Below are 26,365 nucleotides of genomic sequence, written 5' to 3' on the forward strand. Positions count from 1 at the left end.
GGGCATGGTCACAGGTAAGCAGAGGTCAGTTCCAAGGATCAGTCCGAGCTTGGTCAAGACAAGCCAAGGTCAGTACTGGGTATCAGTCCGAGAAGGTACTACCTGGGTGGCAAGATGAGGAACAGGACTCAGGAATGCAGGAACTCAGGAACAGACACTGGAACACAGGAAGGACCACGGGAACACAGGAGCAAGACAGGAACTCTGGAACAGGTACAGGAACAAGGAACACAGGAACTCTGGAACAAGTACAGGAACAAGGAATACAGGAATACTAGAACAAGCACAGGAACAAGGAACACAGGAACACTGGAACAAGCACAGGAACAAAGATGGCAAACTAGTTCACTCAGAGATGATGACCCAATTGCCAAGGCGAGGAACTGAGGGAAGGGTCTGGCCTTATATACTGTGCCTATGTGACATCATCGGGAGGCATCCAGGCTGAGGTTCCCGCCCTGGGCCCTTTAAATGAGGGAGCATCAGCCGTGCGTGTGCCTAGGGGTGGGGCCGAGGATGCTGAGAACGCGTAGCACCTGTGGGAGCTCTGTTGTGAGGCCTGTGAAGCCAGAGGCATTCAGGACCAGTGATGGGGACGCCGAGAGCTGGCTGCTGCGGTTAGGGAGGACGGGCCAGAGCCCGCAGAGGGTAGCCCGAGGTGAGCAGGCCTGGTCACGGCACCAGCGCAGCCGGGACGTGCAACACTTCTGGTCTTCTTCTACTGCAATGGTTGAGGGGCCTCTGGAAGCTGGGGCTATGGAACTCAAAGCCTGAATCACTCGCTTGACCTCTGGAATCCTCTGAAAAGTGTAAATATAAAAGTCAAAAGTTTACATCAAGCATCAATGTTGTTTAAAAATGCCATCTTGGATGCCCAGACCAGATGTATTCCACACAATAAAGAAGTTGAATAGAAGGCCAAACAACTGCTTGCATGGCTAAAATATGAGGTGTGAGAGGCTATTCTAGCCAAAAGATCATCTCTCAAAAAATGGAAAAGGATCTGAATGAAGAAAACAGGAAATAACATAAGTACTGGCAAATTATATACAAAGCATTGATAAGGAAAGCATTTATAAGGAAAGCAAAGACAGAATTTGAAAAGAAACATGCTGTGTAAGCAAAAACTTATAATAAAATCTTTTTCACATTCTTTCAAAACAAAAAGCCTGCAAATGAGTCAGTTGGACCTTAGATGAAGAGTAAAAGGGGACTTAAGGGAGAATAAGGCCATAGCAGATATATTAAATTCATTTTTTGCTTCAATCTTTACTGAGGAAGATATAAAACAGATACCCTTGCTAGAAGTGAAATTTAAAGGTGATGATTCAGAGAAAATGAAACACATATCAGTGAACCTGAAAGATGTAATAGGACAAATTGGCAAAATAAAGAGTTTTAAATCACCTGGACCAGATGGTATATATCACAGAGTGCTGAAAGAACTAAAAATTAAATAGCATACCAACTATTAGTAATCTGTAAACTACCATTAAATTGCAGATTAGAAAGTGACCAATGTAAAGCCAGTTTTTAAAAAGGTTTCCAGGGGTGATACAGGAAACTACAGGTTAGTGAGCCTGATGACAGGGCTGGGAAAAAATGGTTAAAATAATTATAAGAACAAAATTACTAAACATACAGATAGGTATAATAAGCAGAAGCGGCTCAAGGCAATCTGCTCCTGAGGCAAAGGATGAAATGGTGCTGCCCCCATGGCCCGATGCAGGTGAAATCACCGAGGGCCAGGGTAGGGGGAAGGCAATGGAGGGAAAAGTGACTTGCCCAAGGTCACAGGAATAGCAATAGTATTTAAACCCTGACTTCCCTTGTTTGCAGCCCAGTACTCTAAACAATCAGGGGTAGATTTTCAAAGGCCCTGCCTTCGTCCCACCCCTGGACCACCCCTTTTTTAAAGCCCTAGGACTTAGACATGCCCGGGGCTTTATGTGCATTGCCAGGCCTTTATAAAATAGGCCCGGTGCGCGTAATTCCCCCTTCTCTCCCCTCCCCATATAATTAAAATTTATGCATTCTTTTCTATTTTAAAATGTATTAACTTCCCTAACCTAAAAAGGTAAATTGCATATGGAAAATAGACATTCAAAGTACAATCTTCTGAAGTAAAAATATCACTTACAACAACATATATATTAAATAGGCATACACTGAAAAAAACACACTTCCATTAATAGTTTAATTGACTTAATAAACCAGCTTTCTCATAGTAATCAAGCCGGTTTACTGGATCCCATATGTTATCTCTGTAAACCATCATTATTTGTTGATTATAGCTATGAATGTTACTTTTGTAAACCGTTGTGATATTTACATGAAATGACAATATACAAAATGTATAAACAAACAAACAAATAAATAAATAAATAAATAAATAAATAAATATTAGGCCTATGGTAAAGTGCACTGGGTGTGGACTTGGCCCACTGAAAGTCAAGAAAAAACTGAACTACAATTCCAAAATAGTAAGCCTTCCATATCATAATTGCCAGCACTTAACCTATGAAAAAGCCATACTGCAAATATTACATCAGGCCCTAAACACCAATACACCTCCTATTAGGAAAACAGATTAAAGTCAGGTTGTTGTAAATCCCTACACAGAAACTACATGATAGCAGAATAACTAAAGCCTCAGTCACACAATACGTAAAACCTCAGTCACACAAGCAGAACACAGATAGACTCTCACCAAATATAGAATAAAGAGATCATAAAATATAAATTGAAACCTGCAGACAAAAACTGAACTGGAAATCACAATAAGCCAAACTCTGTAAGCAATGCAAACACAATCATGAATTATAAAACATTAAACATACCAATAAAAAGAATGTCAAATCTGCTGATAAATTCAGTCAATTAAAAACATGTATAAAAATGTGTAAAATATTACCAATCACTAATAAAATATTTCAAAACAGCAGATACATCACATCCAATAATTAAAACTAACAAAGATAAAAAAAAATCTCCCACTCTTCAAATCTGGGAACTTTAGATTTATTTATTTATTTATATAAACATTTTTCTATACCGTCGTTAAGTTAAATACCATCACAACGGTTTACAGAAGGGCACAATAAAGAGAAATATGGGTGGTATAGATTACAAATTACTCGTGTGCCATCATAGTACAGTAACAATTTAAAATAATAAACTAGGTGTGTAAATTAAACCTGATTGTTAGGAACAAATTAGGCAGTTTGATTTTAACATTAATATGCTTATGTAGGTTACTAAAAACTTCTAGCTTGGTGCATCCTTATCGCTCAACTATTTTCTCCTTTTCTTTATCTTTATAAAATGCTTGTTTAAAAAGCCAGGTTTTCAGATTATTTTTGAATAGTTTCAGATTTGTCTGTAGTCTTATTTCGAGTGGCATGGTATTCCAGAGTACAGGACCAGCAGTCACAGTGCTCTTTCCCTTACTTGCGTGAGATGTGCTGATTTGACAGAGGGGACAGTTAGTAGAGCTTTATTTGCAGATCTCAGGTTTCTTTGTGGTACATGCACGCGCAGTGCCGTGTTAAGCCAGTCGGCTTTATCATCGTGGATTAGTTTATGGATTATACAAAGGCTTTATATTGTATTCTTTGTATTCTTTGTTCATTTCCAGTTCTCTTGAGATTGTCGAAGATTGGAGGAGGTGCACAAACTTTAACCTCTCTCACACACATATATACAGGTGCTCTCATACATGCACACATGTGTGCTCAGGCACTCTCTCTCAAAGACACACAAATACACATATACACACACAAAAACCCTCTCATATATACACATACACACACCCTCTCTTATATACACATACACCCACCCACCAACCTCTCATATAATCACATACACACACACATGCATGCAAAAACCCTTTTCATATATACACACACAGACACAAACACCCTTTTCATACATATACATATATATACACACCTTCTCATACACACACACCCCAACTTCTCATACACACATACACACACACACACAAAACTACCACCCTCTCATATGTACACATGCATACACCCACCACCCTCTCATATACATATTCACACACACTTGCCCACACACCCTCTCATTCAGACACTCCCACCCTCCCTCTCATTCACACACCCACCCTTTCATGTTAACACACACATACACACCCTTCTCATATGCATATACACCCTCTCATACACACTCACAAAGTCACTCTCCAGGGCAAGTCTCTGCCTCATTATAGAACTGCCCCTAATAGTAGGGAGAAAGCCAACATGGATTTAGCCAAGGGAAGTCTTATACCTCCAATCTGCTACATTTTTTTGAAGGGTAAGCCAGTTGATATAGTATATCTGGATTTTCAGAAAGCATGTGGCAAAGTACCTCATGAGAGATTTAAGGAAATTAAAAAGTTATGAGATAGGAGGCAATATTCTATTCTGGATTGAAAACTGTTTAAAAAGATGGAAAACGAAAGTAAGGCAAAATGTTCGCTTTTCTCAAATGAGAAAGGCGAATAATGGAGTGCCACAGGAATCGGTACTGGGACCATTGTTTTTTAACATATTAATAAATGATCTAGAGAGGAGAAAATGAGTGAGTGAACAAATATGCTGATGATACAAAATTATTCAAAATTGTTAGAAAGGATTGTGAGAAATTGCAAGAGGATGTTGTGAGACAGATTGGGCATGGCAGATGACATTTGATGTGGACAAGTATAAACTGATGCACATATAGCTACACAAAACATGGTTCTGCATTGGGAGTCACCACACAGGAAAATGATCTAGGTATCATAGTGGATAGTATATTAAAATCTTCTGCTCAGTGTGCAGCAATGGCCAAAAAAGCAAATAGAATGCAAGGAGTTATTAGTAAAGGAATAGAAAATAAAATAGAAAATATCATAATGCCTCTGTACACTCTATGGTACAACTGCACTTTGAATATTGTGCAATTCTGGTCACCACATCTCAAAAAAGAAATAGAACTAGAAAAGGTAAGGCGAAGGGTGATCAAAATGTTAAAGAGGATGGAATGATTCCCCTATAAGGAAAAGGTAAAGACAGGGCTCTTCAGCTTGGGAGATACGATAGAGGTTTATAAAATAATTAGTGGAGTAGAATGAGTAAATGCGAATTGGTTATTTTTTTTTTTTCAAAAAGTAGAAAAACTAGTGGACAGGCAATGAAATTACTAGGTAATAAATTTAAGACAAATAGGAGAAAGTATTTTTTTTATTCAATGAATAATTAAACTCTGGAATTTGTAGCTAGAGGATGTGATAGGGCAAACTGACAAACTAAAGAGTAGCAAATCATCTGAACCAGATGGCATACATCCAAGAGTGCTGAAAGAACTGAAAAATGAAATTGTAGACCAACTGTGGTAATATCAAAACAGTCAGCTATGGTACCTGAAGATTAGAAGGTGGCTAAACTGTAGTATTAGAAGATGCTTATGGCAGTGCCATGTATATACAATTCAAGTCTTAAGAATTTCATTTAATCATGATCCTAACCTTTTCTTTAGCCTGTTCCCACTCTCTAAATAAAAAAAAAAAGTTACAAAAAAGTCTTCCAAATTAACCTATTGTGAAAAGTTTTTCAACCTTATTCTGATCAAAATGCAAGGCTTCTGACAAACAGTTCTTGTTAGATTATATTGCTCCTGCTTCTAAACCTGCTTTATTTGTTGAATTCCCTTTGAAACCAATACCATTCTAGCAATCAATGACAGCTTGTTTTACACAACCCTATTTCAGCCTCTTTTACTATAATCAATCGATCTAGTCAAACAAGATACAAGGCACTGAGTACAATTTTTGAAATGAAGTAGTAAAGTTGTACCATTTAAGTGGTAAAGATATGGTCTTGGATTGCATTTCAACTTATTTAGTTTAGACTAAAGACAAATCTGTTCACATGACTGAATGGTTTGAAATAAAAATATTTTCTTCTAAGACTTAGTTTGACAGATTTGTTTTACGTAACAGAAACAATGCAACTCAAATGAATCTGAACATAAACTGTAAATATTGAAGGAATGGTGTTGAGAGGGCATCACTTGGTGTCTCTCTGAAATGCTCTTTCTGTCTGGTACTTCTCTCTCCATTCTGATGCTGCTGGATAGTAGGAATGTGCAGCAGGGACGGATTCGACCCATTCGGTATTCGTATTCGTCGAGACCCAAATCCGTTGCATCCGTTCTCGGGGGACCCCGATCCGTTCAATAGTTAGTTAGTTACATATGTATTTGTTTCCCCAAAAACCCCCATCCCAACCCTTTAAATTTAATTAACTACAACCCCCAACCCTCCTGATCCCCCCAAGACTTGCCAAAAGTCCCTGGTGGTCTAGCAGGGGTCCTGGAGCAATCTCCTGCACTCTGGCTGTCGGCTGCCAGTATTTAAAATGGTGCCGATAGTTTTTGCCCTTACTATATCACAGGGGCTACCGGTGCCATTGGTCGGCCCTTGTCACATGGTAGGAGCAATTGTCAGCCGGCACCATCTTGTGCTCCTACCATGTGACAGGGGCCGACCAATAGCACCAGTAGCCCCTGTGACATAGTAAGGGCAAAGACTATTGGCGCCATTTTGAATACTGGCAGCCGACAGCCCGAGTGCAGGAGATCACTCCAGGACCCCCGCTGGACCACCAGGGACTTTTGGCAAGTCTTGGGGGGGTCAGGAGGGTGTGAGTTTATTTGTTAGTGATACATTGCATTCATGGGGGTTTGCCATATGTTTTGTGACCCCCAGGAATACAACGAGTATGGCATATACGTTGCGGATTGCCAATACGTTGAAAATGAATGCACACCCCTACTGGATAGTCTGAGTGGTCTTCTGTTGGCTAGTGCTAAGTAAAGATGTATGAAAAAAAAATGAATGAGCTTAAGTAGATTTTAATCTGGTTTGAAAGCTGCTTTGGTAGCTGGAGAAGAGCAGCAGCTTCAGACCCATGTGAAGGGAAGGAGGAGATCTGTTGGCTACCAAGCCAGAAGGATGAGGAGCCGTGGACCTGCAGCATGGAAAGGAGAAGATCTCATGGCCAGAAGAAGGAAGAGGAGGAGGAGCCCGGGCCCGTACAGCAGAAGGAAAGAGAAGATCAGTCAGGCCACAGGTCTGGAGGAGGAGGTGGCAGTCACTGGTGTGGGTGCAGGTTGAGGAGAGAGAATTAGTGAATGTAGGTGAGGCAGAGAAGTGAGAGTGGAGGCTATGGGTATGGGCATGAGATGGAGAGGGAGAAGAAGAGAAGTAACTGAGCGAGCATAAATGTATATGCATGTGTGTGTGAATGAGAGTTTGTGCACATGCTGCTGCTGCTGCCTCTTCACACAGTCACACAGCTAATCAGCAACACATGAAAATCTCAGAGTGAGTGTAAATCTAAAGTTCCCAGGAATGCAAATTAGGAATACACAGTGAATCCCTAATATTCCTTTATAAGGTTGTTTTACGGAGCCAAATTGCTTATCAAGTTTGTAGGAGGTTACAGGCCCAGTAGGTAGGAGAGTGTTTTGCTGGGTGAGGGGCCTAGCAGGTGTAAAAATATTTGGGAAGGTAAGGTGCAAACTTGGACTATAACTTTTTAGGAAGATAGGGAACTTGGCAAGATACTAACATATTTCATTTCAATGGAATTGCAGGGGATGAGCCATTCATTTCTGATGGAAGCAAATAGGATGCATGTGATCCAACAGTACAATTAATTTACTCTTCTCTGTATATTTTCCAGGTCCATGGGAAAATATACAGAGAAGAGAAAATATACAGAGAAGAGTTCATATCCCATGCATTTGAGAAAAAATCTCAAATGCATGGGATATGAACTTGTGGACTCCAAAGCTGCCTCTGAGGGACAGGCATACCTGGAATGTTTGAGTTCTAGTTACCCTGAGAGTGGTGTAGATCAGTATTTCCCATGGAAAAGTCACCATTGCCTGATGCTCAGATCCAGGCGAACTCTAGGATTCTGCTCTCAGTACCTTGTGGCAATGAGTTATCAGCATTGGCTCTTAAACATGTGTGAGCTCCTTTCTGAGAACATATGTAAAATGCATGCCTTTTCTTCCTAGTTATAGTATGAGCCCTAAAGAGTGGTCATTAATAGGCAGCATATAAGGCACGGATTGCCAGGCCTTACTTTGTGCAGCACACACATTGGACACAGCATTTTCTCTTCTTTCCTCTCCTGAGTCATCTGTTTTGAGTCCTTCCAGCCTCTGCCTTATCCTCAGGATGAGTGATATGGGGAGTGTGCACCATGGGCACTGGATGTGACTTACTCTGAGTGTTGGGAGCAGCAACAGTGGTGAAGGTCTGGAAGCCACATGAAGCAGCCAAGGTAAGAAACAGAGTGAGCTAACCATATCACATCAGCTTCTCTCTTCTCTTACAATTATATATAAAGGGAGCTGGTCCACTGTAATAAGTTCACGGGTGTCGCTGCCCTCTCTCTCCCTTTGTTTTAAATTTGGAAGAGAGATTGCTGGGGATTTCAGTGCCTCTTTTTTTGGCTATATACGTCATTTCCTTGTCCACATTGCCTGCCCCATGGACATTGGTGTCCCACACAATATTTATGATAATGTTAGCAGGGCTGGATTTAAGATTGTGGCACCTATAGGCTATGACATGGTGATAGATGCCTCTTTGAAGCTGTGCTGGTACATGGCACTATAGCAAGCAGAATCTGGATTCCCTTTGGCCTGGATATTTGGTGTCTGACCTAAATGTAAGTGTTCCAACTTTCTTCCCCCTTCATCATGCCCTCAAATACAGTCACACTCTCTCTCTCTCTCTCTCTCTCTCACACACACACACAAGCATTCTCCCTACCCACCCATATATACACACACAATCTCTTTCTCTTCTTTTTCCCCACTTCTAAAGATTAACTCAGCACCCTCCCCTTTCATTTCTTCCTCTGGTCCGAACTTACAGCTCTCTCTCACACTCTACTTTCCCAAACTCAGCTCCTGCTCTCTCTCTTGCTTCTCCTCATTCTGACTCCACCAACCTCTATCCTTCCTACTTTTGAAACCTTGACTGATTCAGCAGCCATGATCCAATTTGGTCACCACCACCATGTCCTCCTTCCTCCAGCCCGCATAGCTGATGCCACTTCGTTCTAGCCCACACAGGCTGATTCAGCTATTGCCCTCCTTTCCAACCCGTATATGGCAGTCAAGCATTTTTTTAAATATTTCTCCAGAGACCTGGTAATCTCAGAAACCTATAATCTCTGGATGAAACCTAAAGAAATATCAGGTATACGAGAGGAATCAGAGCAGGTAGGATATAGTCAGGTTACTGTGGCATACATATTGCAAATGACCAACCTGCATCTTTACATGAACTAGGAAAGTCTGCAAGGAGGAGAGTGAGTGGCATCGGACAGTACCTCAGAAAACCCTGGCAAATCCATACCATTGAAGTCAGGGAAGAATATAATCACTTCCAACCATGGATTTGTCCATAGGCACCCACTGTGCTTGTGGCTAGGGTGGCAAACATTTAGGGGCAGCATGCTGGCTAAGATGTGCTGCCTTCCAGCTCTGCTGAATCTCATTCAAGAGAGAACAGCCCTCTGCTACCCTGTAACAGACCCATTCAGGGTAGCAAGGATCTAGGGTTAGCACAATTTGAAATCCGTCTCTGACCACTTCTCTTCAAACATAATCTATGTGCTATTGTTTGTGTGGGCTGAAAAGTGTGTTTGCACTTTGTCAGCTAGGTGGCTTCCTGAAAATATATCCCTATGTGCCTGCAAAAGTAGAAAAAAAAAACATAAGGAAATATGTTTAAACCCTTCCTGTGACCTTGACAAACAAGATACTTTTCAAAAGTTAATGTCTATAATGCTATGCAAATTACAGTTTTCAAATACTATAGATTAATTTCTTCATATTTCAAATAGAAAAGTATGATCTAATTTCCTCAGGGATGTACACACTACAGTTACCATTCTGCTGCAAGACAAAAATAAGCATTATAATACAAACCACGTTTTGTTATGATGCCCAGGAGAGCTTAAAGATGCACAAATAACTGCAGCAGAAAAGGTCTATAAAAGATATGCTTTAGAATAAATGTCAAAGGATCAAAAATTATACTAGAATATAAAGGCCACTGTTAGAAGAATGTACTATGTCATAAGTGCCCTTAGGTGACGGGATTCCTTTCTATAGAATATAGCATGCAAAATGCAACATCAGTACTGAAAGATTCATAAAGTGGAAATGTGAATATTTTACAAAGGGAAAAAAAAACAGCTTTACAACTACAGCATGACTCCATTGGCAGATAATTTAATCATTAATAAAGATGTGAGCTATCTGTAGAATTATGTCCTGCTGTTCCATTACAGAACCTTTCAATATATGTATTTTTTTTCTGATATGCTACATGATACCAGTCTAGGAAGCTGATGCACAGAAAAGTTTGCAAAATACACTTCATATGCAAAAACAGCAAATAGTATGTGATATTTGCATTATTTGATCAAACTTATTTAGCACTAAATTTTCAGATTTACAAATAGTAAAATTTTGCATGTGGTTTTGCACTTGCAAGGTTTTAAATAAATATTATGAGTGATGCTAAGTTAGGCAAAGCAGTTCATTAGCTATTAGTATAAAGTAAAGATATGCATGAAATTTGTTTTGTAAACAGAACTTTGGAAAACAAAAAAAAACAAATACCTCAAAAAAATGTAGTTAGTTTTTTGAAGAAATTTTCTGTAGCAAAAATATGCACTAGGGATGTGCACATTATTATTATTTTTATTTATTTTTGTTTTGTTCATTTTTTTTTTTTGGGGGGGGGAGTCCTAATTCTTTGAGGCTTTTAATTTTCTTATTTTTATGCTTTTTTTTTTATTTTAGAAACTATACAAAGCCATCTGCACAGGTTTTAACATATGCATATCTTTACCCCCAAAGGGTGTACATACTTTTTAGTATGCACAATATTTTGCATATACTTGAGATCTGTATTACGCCCATACTCTTTCTCATATGCATGCACACTTCTGGTTATGCGGAGGCAGACTCATTCCAAAATGGCCATCTCGGCAAAAAGCCAAATTTGTAAGTTAGGAATGAGGCCAGGCTGGCCTCCCTCATTGTGGCCAATGAAAACATCCTGTTCCCCAACAGTGTTGTTCTGTACAATCATGACCTGTGAGTTAAGCCTGTCAGGGCCTGTGCTGGGAATTTAATCTTGAAGCATTCTACCTCTAGGAGGTTAGTACCTCTAGGTAAATAGAGGACCAAAAATAAAAGAATACAAGTGCAACCAGGGTGCATGTGCAAAACTGCATGAACTAGGAACAGGCCCTTGTGCTCTACATGCACTTTTGCACAAAAGCCAGGGAATAGGCTTCATGTGATGTTAAGGAGCTTCCTCATATATGGGTACACTGCGTAGAATGCAGCCTCATAGCCCTGCAAAGAGTTTAAGAGGATAGCACCCATGCCCTTATGGCACTAAGAAACTCTGGGGGTGGTGGCTCTGGGCAAAGAGCAGTCAAGGCCACAGCTCTTAGCATTAAAGTGTAGTTTTCAATGGCATGCTTTGTTGGGAAGGGGGGGGGGGGTGGAGGTGAAGACAAAGATCATTTATTAATTTCAGAATGAATACTGAAGAGCCACTGTTAGAGTAGATCAAGGATTCACTGCCATGAACAGAAACCTTCCATTGAGGATGTTACAGAAACTGTATCATACAACTAAGAGCATGTAATTCTAACTTCTCAGATAGAAGACTTCAAGAAAAAGGCCTGGAAACTGCACTACCTGAAGGGGATAATGGCTGGAGCAGCTTCATTCCAGGCAGTAGATAGGAGGGGGGCCAGAGGTAAGTTCACTTAACACTCATCCTGGAGATGTCAACATAGCCTATTTATTTGATGCTTCTATCACATATCCCATTATTGCCCTGGCAGGCAAAAGAATCTGGTCTCAGTCAACAGCTTGAATTATCCCTCCTGAACATGACTCCATCCTTCTAGAAGTCATAGGTATCCATCAAGCAGAATGGTGGCCAAAGCACAACCCCTGCGTCACAGCCTGGCATGCCATGAGACAACACTTTTATAGCAGTAACAGACCAACTATATAAGTAAGTAGGGCATCAATATCAACTCTAAATACCATTACCAAGGAATCTCTATTCCTCACTTCTAGCTAGGTTCCTTTGTCTTGGGACTGCATATTAACATAGTAATGACAGCAGAAAAAGACCAAATGATCCATCGAGTCTATCCAGCAATTTGCTTATGAAAGTAATCGCCACTCTTTCCAGATTACCCCAATGCATTCTGTTAAGGGTAGTAACTGCTGCTCCGTGCAGGGTACGCCCATGCAGAAATGTTATACCATCCCTTTCTTTAAGGACGCACAGTGTTTTTCCCATGCTCTCTTGAATTTATTAACTGTTCTCGTGTTCACCACCTCTTGTGGGAGGGCATTCCAGGCATCCTCCACCCTCTCTGTGAAGAAATATTTCCTGATATTGGTTCTTAGTCACCCCCACCCCTGGAATTTCATATCATGACCCCTAGTTCTACTCTTTCCTTTCCAGGAAAAGATTTGAAGTTTGTGCATGTTGATACCTGTAAGGTATCTGAAGGTATGTACCAAATCTCCTCGATACCTCCTCTCCTCCAGAGTATACATATTTAGATCCATAAGCTTCTCCTTATAGGTTTCCTGAAACAGACCCCACACCATTTTGGTTGCCTTCATCTGGACAGTTTCCATCCTGTCTCTATCCTTTTTGAGTTACGGTCTCTAGAACTGACACAGTACTTCAGATGAGGCCTCACCAAGGAGCTGAATAAGGGCATTACCTCTTCCCTTTTCCTGCTAGTTATACCTTTCTCTATGCAGCCCAGCATATTTCTGGCTTTAGCTACCACCTTATAACATTGCTTTGCAACCTTCAGATCACCAGGCACAATCACTCCTAAGTCCCTCTCCTGGTCCGTGCATACAGCTATTTTGGATTTCCGCACCCCAGGTGCACAGCTGTGCATGTCATGGCATTGATTCACAGCTGTCAAATCTCTCATCAGAGCGGGTTCCATTTACCATTTCACATTGTTTCCTGTCAGTCAACCAAATCCACTCCACCACCTTGGCACCCACACCCAAGCTTCTCATTTTATTCATGAGCCTCCTCTGCGGGACCATATTAAAAACTTTACTGAAATCCAAGTAAAATCCAAATTTTCTTCCTTGATCCAGTCCTCTCATCACCCAGTCAAAAAGGTCAATCAGATTTGTCTGGCAGGATCTTCCCCTGGTGAATCCATGTGGTCTGGGGTCCAGTAACTCAAGCATATTTTTATTCAGCAGAGTCTCCATTAATTTTCCCACCACCAAGGTGAGGCTAACTGGCCTGTAGTTTCCAGCCTCCTTTCTGATACCACTCTTGTGAAATGGGACAACAGCCATTCTTCTCCAATCATGCGGCACCACTCCCGTTTCCAGGGAACTATTGAACAGGTCTTTCAGCAGACCTTCCAGCACATCTCTGAGCTCCCTCAGTATCCTGAGATGTACCTCATCCAGACACAAGGCGTTGTCCACTTTCAGGTTTCCTAACTTTTTCCATACTTTCTATTCAGTAAAGGAGGTTGCATCTACTCCACTCCCATCCATGGTCTTGTCAAACAGCAACTCTGAACTGAAGTATAGGGGTGTACATTCATTTGCAAAGTATTGGCAATCCGCAACGTAAATGTCCATATTTGTTGTATTCATGGAGTCGCGAAACGTATCATGATTCCCCACGAATATAACATATCATCCGTCCATACGTTTGGCGCTGCGCGCTTTTCTTAGCAGACATTTGAAATCAGAGAACGCCATTTGGGAGTATCCATAGACAAAAACCAAACCCTTTCCTGTGAGTCATCAGTGACATCACAGCCCTGTCAGAGTGGGCCAGACAGGTTGGCAAGGAGACCAGCGAAAGAATTTTTGCAATGCAGCCAATCGCGCTCTCACTCAGTGGTCAGTGATGCTTTTCCTGTTGACCTAGCACTATATATACTTAAGTAGGCGGCGTGCCATGCACTTTCTTTGCAGGGGTGATCTTGAAGGCCGGGAGGTGGTCTGTCTCTGCGGAAGGTGGCTGCACTCAGAGCTAGTTTAAGTTCTCAAATCTATATTCAGTTGCAAGCTAGGCTAGTTACTTAGATAGAAAAAGATAGGGATGTGCAGAGGGACCACATACGTTGCATTCAGTATTCGTATTTGTCAGGGGCAGATACGTTGCATACGGCAAGGGGGGCCACCAATACGTTCATGCATTCATTCTTATTCGTTTCCCAGCTAAGATTTAATTAACTACAACCCACCACCCTCCTGACCCCCCCAAGACTTACCAAAACTCCCTGGTGGTCCAGCGGGGGGTCTGGGAGCCATCTCCTGCACTCACGCCGTCAGCTGCCGGTATTCAAAATGGCACCAATAGCTGACCTTACTATGTCACAGTGGCTACAGGTGCCATTGGTCGGCCCCTGTCACATGGTAGGAGCAACAGACGGCTGGCGCATTCTTGTGCTCCTACCATGTGACAGGGGCTGACCAATGACACCGGTAGCCCCTGAAGGTCCCCATGACTTGCCAAAAGTCCCTGGTGGTCCAGCGGGAGTCTTGGAGGGATCTCCTGCACTCGGGCTGTCGGCTGCCAGTATTCAAAATGGCGCCGATAGCCTTTGCCCTTACTATGTCACAGGGGCTACCGGTGCCATTGGTCAGCCCATGCAACATGGTAGGAACCCAAGATGGCGCCGGCCATCCATTGCTCCTACCAATTGACAGGGGCCGACCAATGGCACTGGTAGCCCCTGTGACATCGTAAGGGCCATCAGCACCATTTTGATTCATAGCAGGCCCGACAGCCTGATGGCCCGGAGGGAGATGTTACTCGCGGGACCCCGCTGGACCACCAGGGCTTTTAGTAAGTCTTGGGGAGGGATCGGGATGGTGGTGGTGGGGGGGGGGGGGGGTTGTAATACAGTAAATTTGAAGGGTTGGGGTGTTTTTGTTTTTTTTTAAAATAAATGTGCCTCTCCCCCACGCACTAACCCGAAAAACAAATTTTCTTCGAAGTTTGGGGAGAATCCATTTCGTGGTTCGCTTCCCCTGAACCCCGCTTCCCCTGAACCCCGATGATGGCACTAGATGGCCGGTGCCATCTTTAAAAATGGTGCGGGCCATCCAGTGCTCCTACCATATGACAGGGGCCGGCCAATGGTACGGATACCCTGTCACATGGTAAGGGCAAAGGGCCATCGGTGCCATTTTGATTAGTGGCAGCCAATAGCCTGGGAGCGGGAGATCGCTCCCGGGACCCCCACTGGACCACCAGGTACCTGTAAAAAGTTTTTTGGGGGGTCAGGAGGGTGGGGGAAGCTAAGGGATTTGTTTTAAAGGGTCGGGGTGGGTTTAGGGGTTATTTTTGTGTGCCGTTTTTTCCGCCCTCCCCCAAAATGATAAGAGAACCCCCATGAACAATATCGTTGGGTTTTCCTATTGTTTTGGGGGAGTCCCCGATTTCTGACGATTTTGAAAATATCGATGATATTTTCAATCGTCCGAAGCCCGATTTACATCCCTAATGTTGGCTGTCCTATGGGACCTTCAACCATAGATTACATAAAGGTGCAAAAGCCACCTGGAGATCTTGTATTAATAGAGTAAGCCCAGTAATAAATTTGGCTAAACTAGTTCTCCCATCTTTATCCATTGTAACTCTGGGAAAATATGTCACAATTCTATTGGCTAATCTAGAAAGGAAGTATTCAATCATTAAATAATTGCCTTTGTGTTTATTCATTAACCAATTATGTTTTCATCTACTTTCCAGGTCACTAAACATTTGTTACACAAGTAAAGTAACATTTAATTTCTAGACTTAACAATTGTTTGTCAATGTAATTAGTGATGTGCAGAGAATTGTATAGTTAAAGAATCAAATGTGATCCAACCTAATCAACAATATTAATTTTAAAACAAGACATTTGTCCTGGATATTGCAATAGTAAGTTTAAGTAAAAGGAATATCATTATGAAAAACCACAACTGGTTGGTAACTGGTTAAAAGGTAGGAACAGTAAAAGGTGGGATATAAGTAATCTTAAAATAAATAGAGAGAAGAACTAAATTGTCAATTTTCCAACTGGAGAAAGTGTTATGATTGGTGTGTGTGTGGACCCTTGGCCCGAGGTGCGTGTTGATATAGACCATGGGGAGGAGCCCCACAGGTCTGCACCATCAGAAGGTGAGGTGTTGGAGTAGCGGGAAGCTCTGGGCACAGTAGTGGAGAGATCCCCAGAGACCAGGAGGTGACCCCGTAGGGTAGCAGACTGTAGACAATACTTGAAGAGTCTGAAGAGAGAGGGCGCCAGGCAGACAGTGGAACGATGGGCACAGGAATAGCCGGACAGGAGATTCTGCAGTAGGACAGCCCTGTGGGTTGGAGCTGCAGCGTAATGGGTGTAGACAGGAGAGTGTAGGCTAACCCACAAGGCCAATCCCAGCAGTTCAAGTAGACAGATACCCAGAGATCGGAGGAGAGCCGGCTGAGCATTAGAGCATTAGACCCCCAAGGGTGGGTGCCAGATGGAGCTTAAGTACAGGAGTCCGATGACATCATCAAATGGGGATGCCCCCGAGGTTCCTGCCGAAGCGGCTTCAAAGGCAGGACTTGAGATGTGCCAAGTAGGGCCCGACATCGGAGTAGGAAGTAGCGGTGTCCATGCCTTCACGAGGAGGCCCGAGGAATGTGGCGATGCAGGCAGGCCCATGCAGTGAGCAGACCCATGGAGGGAAGGAGTGTAGAGCAAGCAGTGAGTACTCACGGTCGCAGCCATCTGCGACCGACAGGCATAACAGAAAGATCATTAGTGGCATAGTCCAGGGATCTGTACTGGGGCCTGTATTGTTTAACATGCTCATTAATGATCTGGAAAAGAGAACAATAAATGAGGTGATCAAATTTGTAGGTGAAACAAAATTGTTCAAGTTGTTAAAATAGTAGTGGATTGTGAGGAACTGCAGAAGGATCTTTCGAGACTAGGAAACTAGGCATCTGAATGGCAGATGAAATTTAATGTGGACAAGTCCAAAATAATCCCAACTACAGATGCACAATGCTGGGTTCCTAATTTAGCGTCACTACCCAAGAAAAGGAATTTAGAGTCCTTGTTGGCCATACCTTGAAATCCTCATCTAAGTATCTGGTGGCAGTCATAAGAGAAAATAGAATGAAAGATCTGAAAAAGAATGGAGAACAATGCAGAGAATGTCATATTGTATCTGTATCATATCATGCTGTGACCACACCTCGAGTACTGTGTGCAATTCTGGTCATCCCATCTCAAAACAGACACAGTAAACCTAGAAAATATCCAGAGAAGGGCATCAAAAATTATAAAGGTGATGGAATGGTTCCCGATGATAAAAGATTTCAAAGGTCAAGGCTCTACAGCTTGGAATGGATATGATAGAAGTTAATAAAATTGTGAGTGGAGTGGAAAAGGTAAATAAAGGATAGTTATTTATAATTTCAAATACTACTAAATCAAGGGAACACACCAAGGGCCTGATTTTCAAAAGCATTTACACACATAATATTGGGCTTTACACATGTAATTTATTTATTTATTTATTTAAAATATTTTCTATACCGTCGCTAAGTTATATACCATCGCAACGGTTTACATGTAGGCACATATTTAATGTAGGTAAAAGTGTACTATAGTACATTCTAACAGGTTCCGTCAAAGGTTCGGTTACAATATATCATTAGACAAGATAATTTTTAGAGAGGTAGGTCATGACTTAGTGTACCGAAGGTACTTTCACGGGTAAATTTATCATACATAGTGTTATCAATATGCTTACTGTGATGTAGAGTTCATAGACTACTCTACTGTATCGTCCTAAGTACTGTGTGTCGATGCTTATCTGCCTATTCCTGAATAATTCCTATTCTCCCGTCTTTTTGTAAAATGCTTGTTTAAAAAGCCATGTTTTTAAACTTTTCTTAAATGCCTTGAGGTCACTTTGTAATCTGATCTCTGGAGGCAATGTGTTCCATATTGTGGGATCTGCTATTGATAAGGCCCTTTCCCTCACTTGGGTTAGCCTTGTTGTTTTTACTGAAGGAATGGTTAGGAGTGCTTTATTTGCTGATCAAAGGTTTCTGTGTGGGACGTGTACACGTAATGCTGTGTTTAGCCAGTCTGATTTCTCATCATGAATTAGTTTATGGATGGTACATAGGGTTTTGTATTTAATTCTGTGTTCAATTGGTAACCAATGTAGTTCCGCTAGGGTGTCAGTTATATGGTCCCTCCTTCTTTTTCCGGTTAGTATTCTAGCTGCTATGTTCTGAAGTATTTGAAGTGGTCTTAGTGTTATCTTTGGAGTCCTAGCAGAAGGGCATTACAGTAATCCGTGCTGGAGAAGATTAGTGCCTGAGTTAGTAGTGGTTTTAGTTTTCTGAGTACCATGAGTTTTGCATATCCTTCTTTTACTTTTAGTGATATGTGCTGTTTTAGATTGATTTCAAGGTCCATTATTATTCCAAGGTTACATATTTTCCCAGCTAGTTCAATTTTCTGGTTGTCTTTGACTATTATTGAAGTTTGGCTGATTTCAGTATTTTTCTGTTGTAGGTGTAGAAATTCTGTTTTATCAATATTAATTATAAGTTCCATTTGGGTTAGTAGTTGTTTTATAATGCTTAGGTACATGTTAGCTAGATTTAATGTTTTCTCTATTGTGTCATCTATAGGTAGAATTAGTTGAATATCGTCAGCATAAATGTAATGTATAATTCCTAGTCCTGCCAGTAAGTGGCATAATGGCAGCATGTATATGTTAAAAAGGGTTGCAGACAGGGCTGATCCCTGCGGAACTCCTGTTTTCAGATTGATTTTTTCTGATAATGTGTTATTGATCTGAACTTGGAAAAACCTGTTTTTTAGATATGAACTGAACCAGTTTAATGTTTTGCCTTGTAATCCGATTTCTTCTAGTCTATTTAGTAGTATTTTATGGTTTACTGTGTCAAATGCTGCCGATAGGTCGAGCATTATTAGAATATAGTGTTTACCGCTATCAAAACCTCTTAGAATGTTATCTGTTAGAGAGAGGAACAATGTCTTTGTGCTGTAGTGGTTTCGAAATCCGTGTTGTGATGGATACAGTATGTTATTGTCATCCAGGTGTACTGCTAGCTGTTTCTGTACTGTTTTTTTCAATTAGTTTAGCTAATAAGGGAAGATTTGATACTGGTCTGTAGTTGTTCAGGATAAGGGGATCACTGTTTTTTTTCTTAGTGATTGGTTTTATCATTGTTCCTTTCAGTATATCTGGCATTCTTCCTTCTTCTAGGGATAGCTTTATGATTTTGGTTAGTGTATGGCTGACTGTGTTAACTGATTTCTTAAGTTTGATTGTTGGTATTGCGTCAATTTTGTGTGGGGCGGGGTTTACATTTTTTAGCATTTGTTCCAGTTCCATTTCAGATATCTCAGTGAATGATGTCCATTGGTTGACAACTCTTTTTTGCATTTTGATTTCTTGGTTGGCAGCGTTGGAAGTTTGTCTCTTAATTTAGTAATTTTGTCACTGAAAAATTTGGCGATTTCATTACATTTTGCTTCTAGTAGGTTTTGTGTTGATTCTTGCTTATCACTGGTTAGGTTTGAGACTATTGAGAATAGTGTTCTTGGATTGTTCGCAAACTTTTCTATTTTATTGCTAAAATATTCTTTCTTAGCATTGAGTATTAGATGTTTGTAAAAAGCTAGCTGTTTTCTGTATTTGGTTAGGTTATCAGTTGTTTTGTGTTTTCTCCATCTTTTTTCCATTGATCTGAGAGTTCTTTTTGCATCTTTTATTTTTACATTATGCCAGGGGTTATTTTGTCTTGCTTCTTTTTTCTGTATTGATTTGATGGGGTTTATTTTGTCAGCTATTTGTTTGGTTGTTTCTAACCATGTTTTTGTGGCAGAACTACAGTTGTTGTAGTCAATATCAGTTAGTTTTTCCTCTAGTTTGTCGTTTCGTTTTTCAATATTAAAAGGTCTGTATTTAAATTCTATGGGTTTATGATTTTGTTTGATTTGAAGTTTAAGAAATTTTACGTCAGAATGAATAAGGAAGTGGTCTGACCATGGAATTTGTGTGTATTCAGTTTTACAGTGTTCTAAACAGTTGTGGTTGATGAAGGTGAGATCTAGTGAATGTCCAGCTTTATGTGTTGGTTTGTTAGTTATTAGTGAGAAGCCTAATGCTGACATAGCATCTAATAGTGTTTGGCATGCATTTGTTAAAGGGTGGGCGTCCATGTGAAGATTAAAATCTCCTAGCACTATGGTTGGTTTAGAGATGTTCAAATATGTGGTAAGGAACTCAATTAGCAGTGATATATTTAATTCTAGGAGGCTTGGTGGGCAGTAGATGAGGCATATTTGTAAATTGTTGGTATAAAAAATGGCAATTCATTATTTTGGGGGGGGTGTTATTTGGATAGGTTTACATTTAAAGGTTTTTTCGATAATTAGTAAGAGACCTCCTCCACGTTTATTTATTCTGGGGACTGAAAATACTTCGTAATTTTTGTGTGCTATTTGATTTTTTAGAACTATGTCTGCTTTTTTTAATCATGATTCCGTTATTGCAACAAAGTTTGGATTATTGTCATACAGTAAGTCCGTGATGATTGGGAATTTCTTTGCAACTGAATATGCATTTACTAAGATGAATGTTAGCATGATTAGTTTGTTTACTGCAGAAGTTTTGGAAATAGAAATAGGGTTCTTTTGTATCTGTTTCAAATTATTGTGTGAGGATGTCATTGTCTTTTTTGTTCTCTCTCTAGTATTGTTCTTTAAGTAAATATTCTCATATTTACCTTTGTTTATGCAGATGGCGATTGGATATTCAATTGGTAGTTCATTTTCCTTGTCCATGTTGAAAGTTGGTGGATGTGTAGTGTTGTTGTAATCGGTTCCATGGTTTCTCAGGGGTGTACGAAGGGGTGTACAAAGGGGCATGCCCCTTTTGGGCGTGGCGCCGGTGCGCGATGCCTCCGCTCCCCTCTTCGATTTTAAATCCCCCTTCCTGGCGTTCAGTGTCGTCAGGCAAGGGGTAGGAGCGAGGCAGCACTTCCGGGGACCTCGGGCAGCGTCTGTGTGGCAGAGAAACAACAAGAGAGAGAGAGACAGAGCAACTGGAAACAAGAAAGCAGCAGAGAGGGAGAGGACAGGTTAAACAGGTTAAACAAGAAGGGAAACAGGGAGAGGGAGGGTAGAAAATACTCAGGAGCCTTTGGTGGGTTTCAGGCAGGTCGGCAGCTGGTTGGAGTGCTGATCACATATAAGTGGGCTTTTGAAAATTGCTATTGAATGCAATTGAATTGTCCATAGGATTTACCCATATAAGTGTAGTTTATGCAGGTAAATAGCTTTTGAAAATTACTACAATTGTAGTTACTAAGGGTGGGTATTCATTTACAATGAAATAAGAAATTCCAACAATATTTCCTATTTCATTGCATTATGAGAATTTTAAAAAACTGGTAGGAAAAAACTTGAAATTTTGTGTTGTTTTTCCTATCATTGTTTTTTGTTTTTTTTTTTTTGGGGGGGGCAAACCAAAAAATAATAATAATACAAAAAAATAACCTGATCCAATCCTTCCCATTTATTAAACACTCGGAAGGAACGGAGGAAGGCTGCGCGGCTCAGTGCGCACAAGGTGCACAAGTGTGCACCCCCTTGCACGCACTGACCCCAGATTTTATAACATGCACACAACTGCGCGTGCATGTTATAAAATTGGGCGTAGATTTTAATATCTGCCCCATTGTGAACTTGTGACTAGTGATGAGCATTCACTTAAAATAAAATAGGCAATGTCATTGGAACCACAAAATAAAAAAAAATACACTTAAATGTTTTTACTTTTTGAATTTCATGTTAGTGTGTACTAATGGACTAAGTGCAAAATTAGGGAAAATTAAAAATTAGGGAAAAATAAAAAAACACAATGAGCCATTTTAAAAACAAATCAAGTTACATGAAACAAAAGCAACATACAAAAACATACAGTGTACACCTCTACTTGTGACCTGGATTTGCCACTGTAAGAGACAGGATGCTGGGTTTGATAGTCCTTTTGTCTGACTCATTATGACATTTCATAAGCTCTTATGGTCATCCATGAATTTTATAATAATATTTATTTGGATAAAATTGTTAATATACAGCATGGACCTACAGCATTTTGGGCCGATGTTGTTGCTATGCTATCAGGAAGGGGCCTCTATCGATAACCAGTCATGCCATTCTCCCAGAATCCACTCCGTCCTGACATGCTGATGATACTCAGGTGTTGTTTACCTTCTAGTCTTAAAATGTGCATTTATTATTATTTATTAATTCTAAAATTCTGCTTATAATGAAACATATCTGAGTAATTACAGTATATAAAAACATTGAGCAAAAGAAATTAACAATACAAGACAAACAATGTAAATATATAAAATTACAAAAATTAAATCCTATAAACAAACTGGTAAAAAATACAGAAAAAGAATGTAGGCAATCACATCAAAAGCCTAAGAATATGCATCCTGGAAATATAGGACTTTAATTTTTTTCCTGAATAACTTATCATTAATTTCCTACAGACCATCTGAAAGAGCATTCCACAACATGAGTCCCACCATTGAAAAGGCACATTTGTGCATCTCTTACATAAGAAAATAAGAAATGCCATGCTTGGTCAGAGTGAGGGACCGTGAAGCCCAGTATCCTCTTTCCAACAATGGCCAATCCAGACCACAAGGACCTGGCAGGAATTCAAAGAGCAGATAGTTCCCAAGTTGCTAATGCTCAGCATAAGTAGTGGCTTTCCCCAAGGCTATCTGGTTAATAACAGTTTATGGACTTCTGCTCCAGGAACATGTCCAAACCTTTTTTAAACCCAGATAAGCTAAATACCTTTAACACATCTTCTGGCAATGAATTCTGTAGGAGCAAAGCCCATTTAAACCTTCTGATTACTGTGTGTACTGACAAGATGAGGTCCCTGTCGATAAGCTGCAAGGGATACTTGGCACCTTTCCCTGCACAAGAAAGACTATTTTATTTGCAGAATGACAAGAATAATGAATGTCTGTTTATCTGAAAAATACAGTGCAGGCTAGGCGCTTCTGAGACTTTAGTTTATGACCTAGCTGCACTAACCCACCTATCAGTATGGGGAGACATATCAAAAAGATGTTTACTGCTATCACTTACTCAGTGTCTATTTGTGTGAGGACTGTCCTGACTGTTGAAAAAAATCAGTGGATGACCCGGACCAGTGGCATTGCTGATCTTGGAGCTAACTGATTTGCATTAATAAACTAGAAAATGTAGATCAATCCCTTTATAAGAAAGAGAACAAAGAGATAATTTTGTTTTCACTGTCATATGTAACAACTTCATCAGACCAACACTTTTTCTCTGCTGCTCCTAGCTCAGGGTAAAATCCTGTAGTTCCTCTCATAGAACTGAAATAGTCCCCCAGTGCAACAAGGCTGCCAGCATCTGATGCAGAGCCCTGCTGATTCAGATACCTCAACTGCTGACACCATCTCTTAGTAGCTAGGAGATGAGCCAAGGTCAGACTGTGTTATAAGATCGGCATTTACTCTATCTTCCTATGGCATTAGTCAGAATAAGATTGGTTAATATGCTGAAGTGTGAGGTCCTTTGATTTGATATGCTGTCGATGTTCTGATTTTATGCTTACATGACTCTATAAGAACAGTCTTTTCCTATTTGTGATCATTTCTAAATACTTAATCCTTATAACATCTGCCAATCATCAAGTTCATGGTAATAAGTTCATTGTGATACTCTTAAAGAAATCCCTAATAAATACCCATTATCTAAGACAAATGGAATTGTAATGTATTCTAGTAACTCAGATAAATGATAAAGGGTACAATTTATATGTTATTATATGCAAACTTCCTTATAATTCCATATCCTAACTGGGCGATGAGTGAAAAAAAATTTCTCTGATTTGTTTTAAATGTGCTTCTTACTATTTTCATGGAGTGTTCTCTCATCTTTGTATTTTTTTAAAATCACATTTACTCATTCTATTCCACTCATGATTTTATAGACCTCTATCATATCCACCTCAATTGCCTCTTCTTCAAGCTGATTGCCCTTAGCCTTTTTAGCTTTTCATCATAGAGGAGCCATTCTATCCTCTATCATTTTGGTTGCCCTTCTCTGTACCTTTTCCAAATCACCTTCTTGTTTTTTGAAATAGAGTGACCAGATTTGAACACAGTAATCTAGGTTGGGGGTTTCACCATGGAGTGATACAGAGGCATTATGATATTCTCCATTTTATTCTCCATTCCTTTCCTTATAATTCCTAACATTCTGTAGCTATAATAACTGTAGCATGAGTTGTTTTCCCCTATGTACATTACTTTGTACTTGTCCACAATAAATTTCATCTTCCATTTGGATGTCCAGTTTTCCAGTCTCACAAGGTCCTTCTGTGATTTCTCACAATCCACTTGTGATTTAACAACTCTGAATAATCGTGTCTACTGTAAATTTGATTACTTCACTTGTTGTTCCCTTTTTCAGATAATTTAAAAATATATTATAAAGCATAGGTCCAGTACAGATACTTGAGACACTCTACTATTTACACTTCTCCGCTGAGAAAATTAACCATGTAATGCTACTGTTTTCTATCTTTTAACTAGTTTGCAATCCACAATAGGACATTGCTTCATATCCTATGACATTTTAATTTTCTTAGAAGTCTCTCATAGGGAACTTTGTCAAACGTTTTCTGAAAATCCAAATAACCTATGGCCCGGATTTTTAAATGCCTATGCGCGAGGATTTACGCGTGCCGGGCATGCCGGGCATGCCTATTTTAGAAAGGCCGGGCCACGCGCATATGTCCCAGGGCTTCGAAAAAGGGACGGGGACGAGGTGGGGGTGGGGTCAGAGGCTCCCGGCACAGCAACCATTTGCCACTGTGCCGGGGGATTGCATGCCAGCAGGCGCAACATTTAAGATAAAGGTCGGGGCTAGGGGGCAGGAGGTTTAGGGGAAGGGGAAGGGGAAGGTAGGATAGGTTGGGGGGTTGGGATGTTCCCTCCTAGGCCGCTCCGAAATCGGAGCAACCTGGGAGTGAATGGGGGAAGGCCGCGGGCGACGGCGTGTGCAATTTGCACAATTGTGCACCCCCTTGCGTGCCCCGACCCCCAATTTTATAACGTGTGCACCTGTGTGTGCATGTTATAAAATCATGCATCCATGTGTGTTTGTTGGGTAGCGCGTGAACATGGACATGTGAGAGTAGGTATTAAAATCTACCCCTATATCTACTGGCTCACCATTATCCACATGTTTATTAACCTCTTCAAAAAATGTAGCTGATTAATGAGGCAAGACCTCCCCTGTATTAATCCATGCTGTCTGTGGCCCTTTCTAGACTGTCCTGCACCAGACTCAAGCTTTTTTCTGTTATACAACAAAGATCTAGAGCATGCTTTCATTATCCCTACACTTGGAGCCCTACTATCTCACCTTCAAGAAAACAGCTAAAGCATGGCTATTTAGCCAAGCATTCCCAGTAGAGACTTCCTGTCTAACAACCTAGTTACCAGAGAAGTATTCCTTTTCTACAGAAGCAACAAAATAATCAATGAACCTGTCTTTAAATATATATAGATTTTGAATGAATATTTGTTGTTGATCTAATTCTAGTGTAACCTATTTTAAAATTATTGAAATCCACTTTAGGGCCATTTATGGTAAAAAGTAGAATATCAAATATCAATAAATACATAAAATTAATCAATCAATAAATATATGCTGCAGGTAAAATTCATTTATAGGCGTGCAACCAATAATTGCTTATTTCCAGAGCCATTAGTATAAATGTGTGTGTATTAGAGATGTGAATCAGAACCGGAATCAGTTCGGTTCCGGTTCTGATTCAAATCTTATAATTTTTATTGTCTGGCCCAATTGGTTTTTTGTTTACCTGGTGGTCCAGTGGGGGTGCCGGGAGCGATCTCCCGCTCTCGGGCCGTCAGCTGCGCTAATAAAAATGGCACCGATGGCCCTTTGCCCTTACCATGTGACAGGGTATCCATGCCATTGGCCAGTCCCTGTCACATGGTAGGAGCACTGGATGGCAGGCGCCATCTTTAAATATGTCACATGGTAGGAGCACTGGATGGCCGGCACAGGCTTCTGGCGTGCGCAAAGCCCTGGGACACGCGTAAGTCCCGGGG

At 40.6% G+C, this 26,365-nt stretch overlaps 1 long non-coding RNA gene across 1 annotated transcript; it reads right to left on the reverse strand.

Moving 5' to 3' along the window:
* Positions 1-16,904: 16,904 nt before the first annotated feature.
* On the reverse strand, positions 16,905-21,119 carry LOC115089593. The gene is made up of 3 exons (XR_003856184.1): positions 20,948-21,119; positions 17,237-17,294; positions 16,905-16,984 (listed from the first exon to the last, which is right to left on the reverse strand). It is a non-coding gene; the product is annotated as an uncharacterized LOC115089593 (long non-coding RNA).
* Positions 21,120-26,365: the final 5,246 nt, after the last annotated feature.

This window comes from Rhinatrema bivittatum, chromosome 4, assembly GCF_901001135.1.
Source record: "Rhinatrema bivittatum chromosome 4, aRhiBiv1.1, whole genome shotgun sequence".
Lineage (NCBI taxonomy): Eukaryota > Metazoa > Chordata > Amphibia > Gymnophiona > Rhinatrematidae > Rhinatrema > Rhinatrema bivittatum.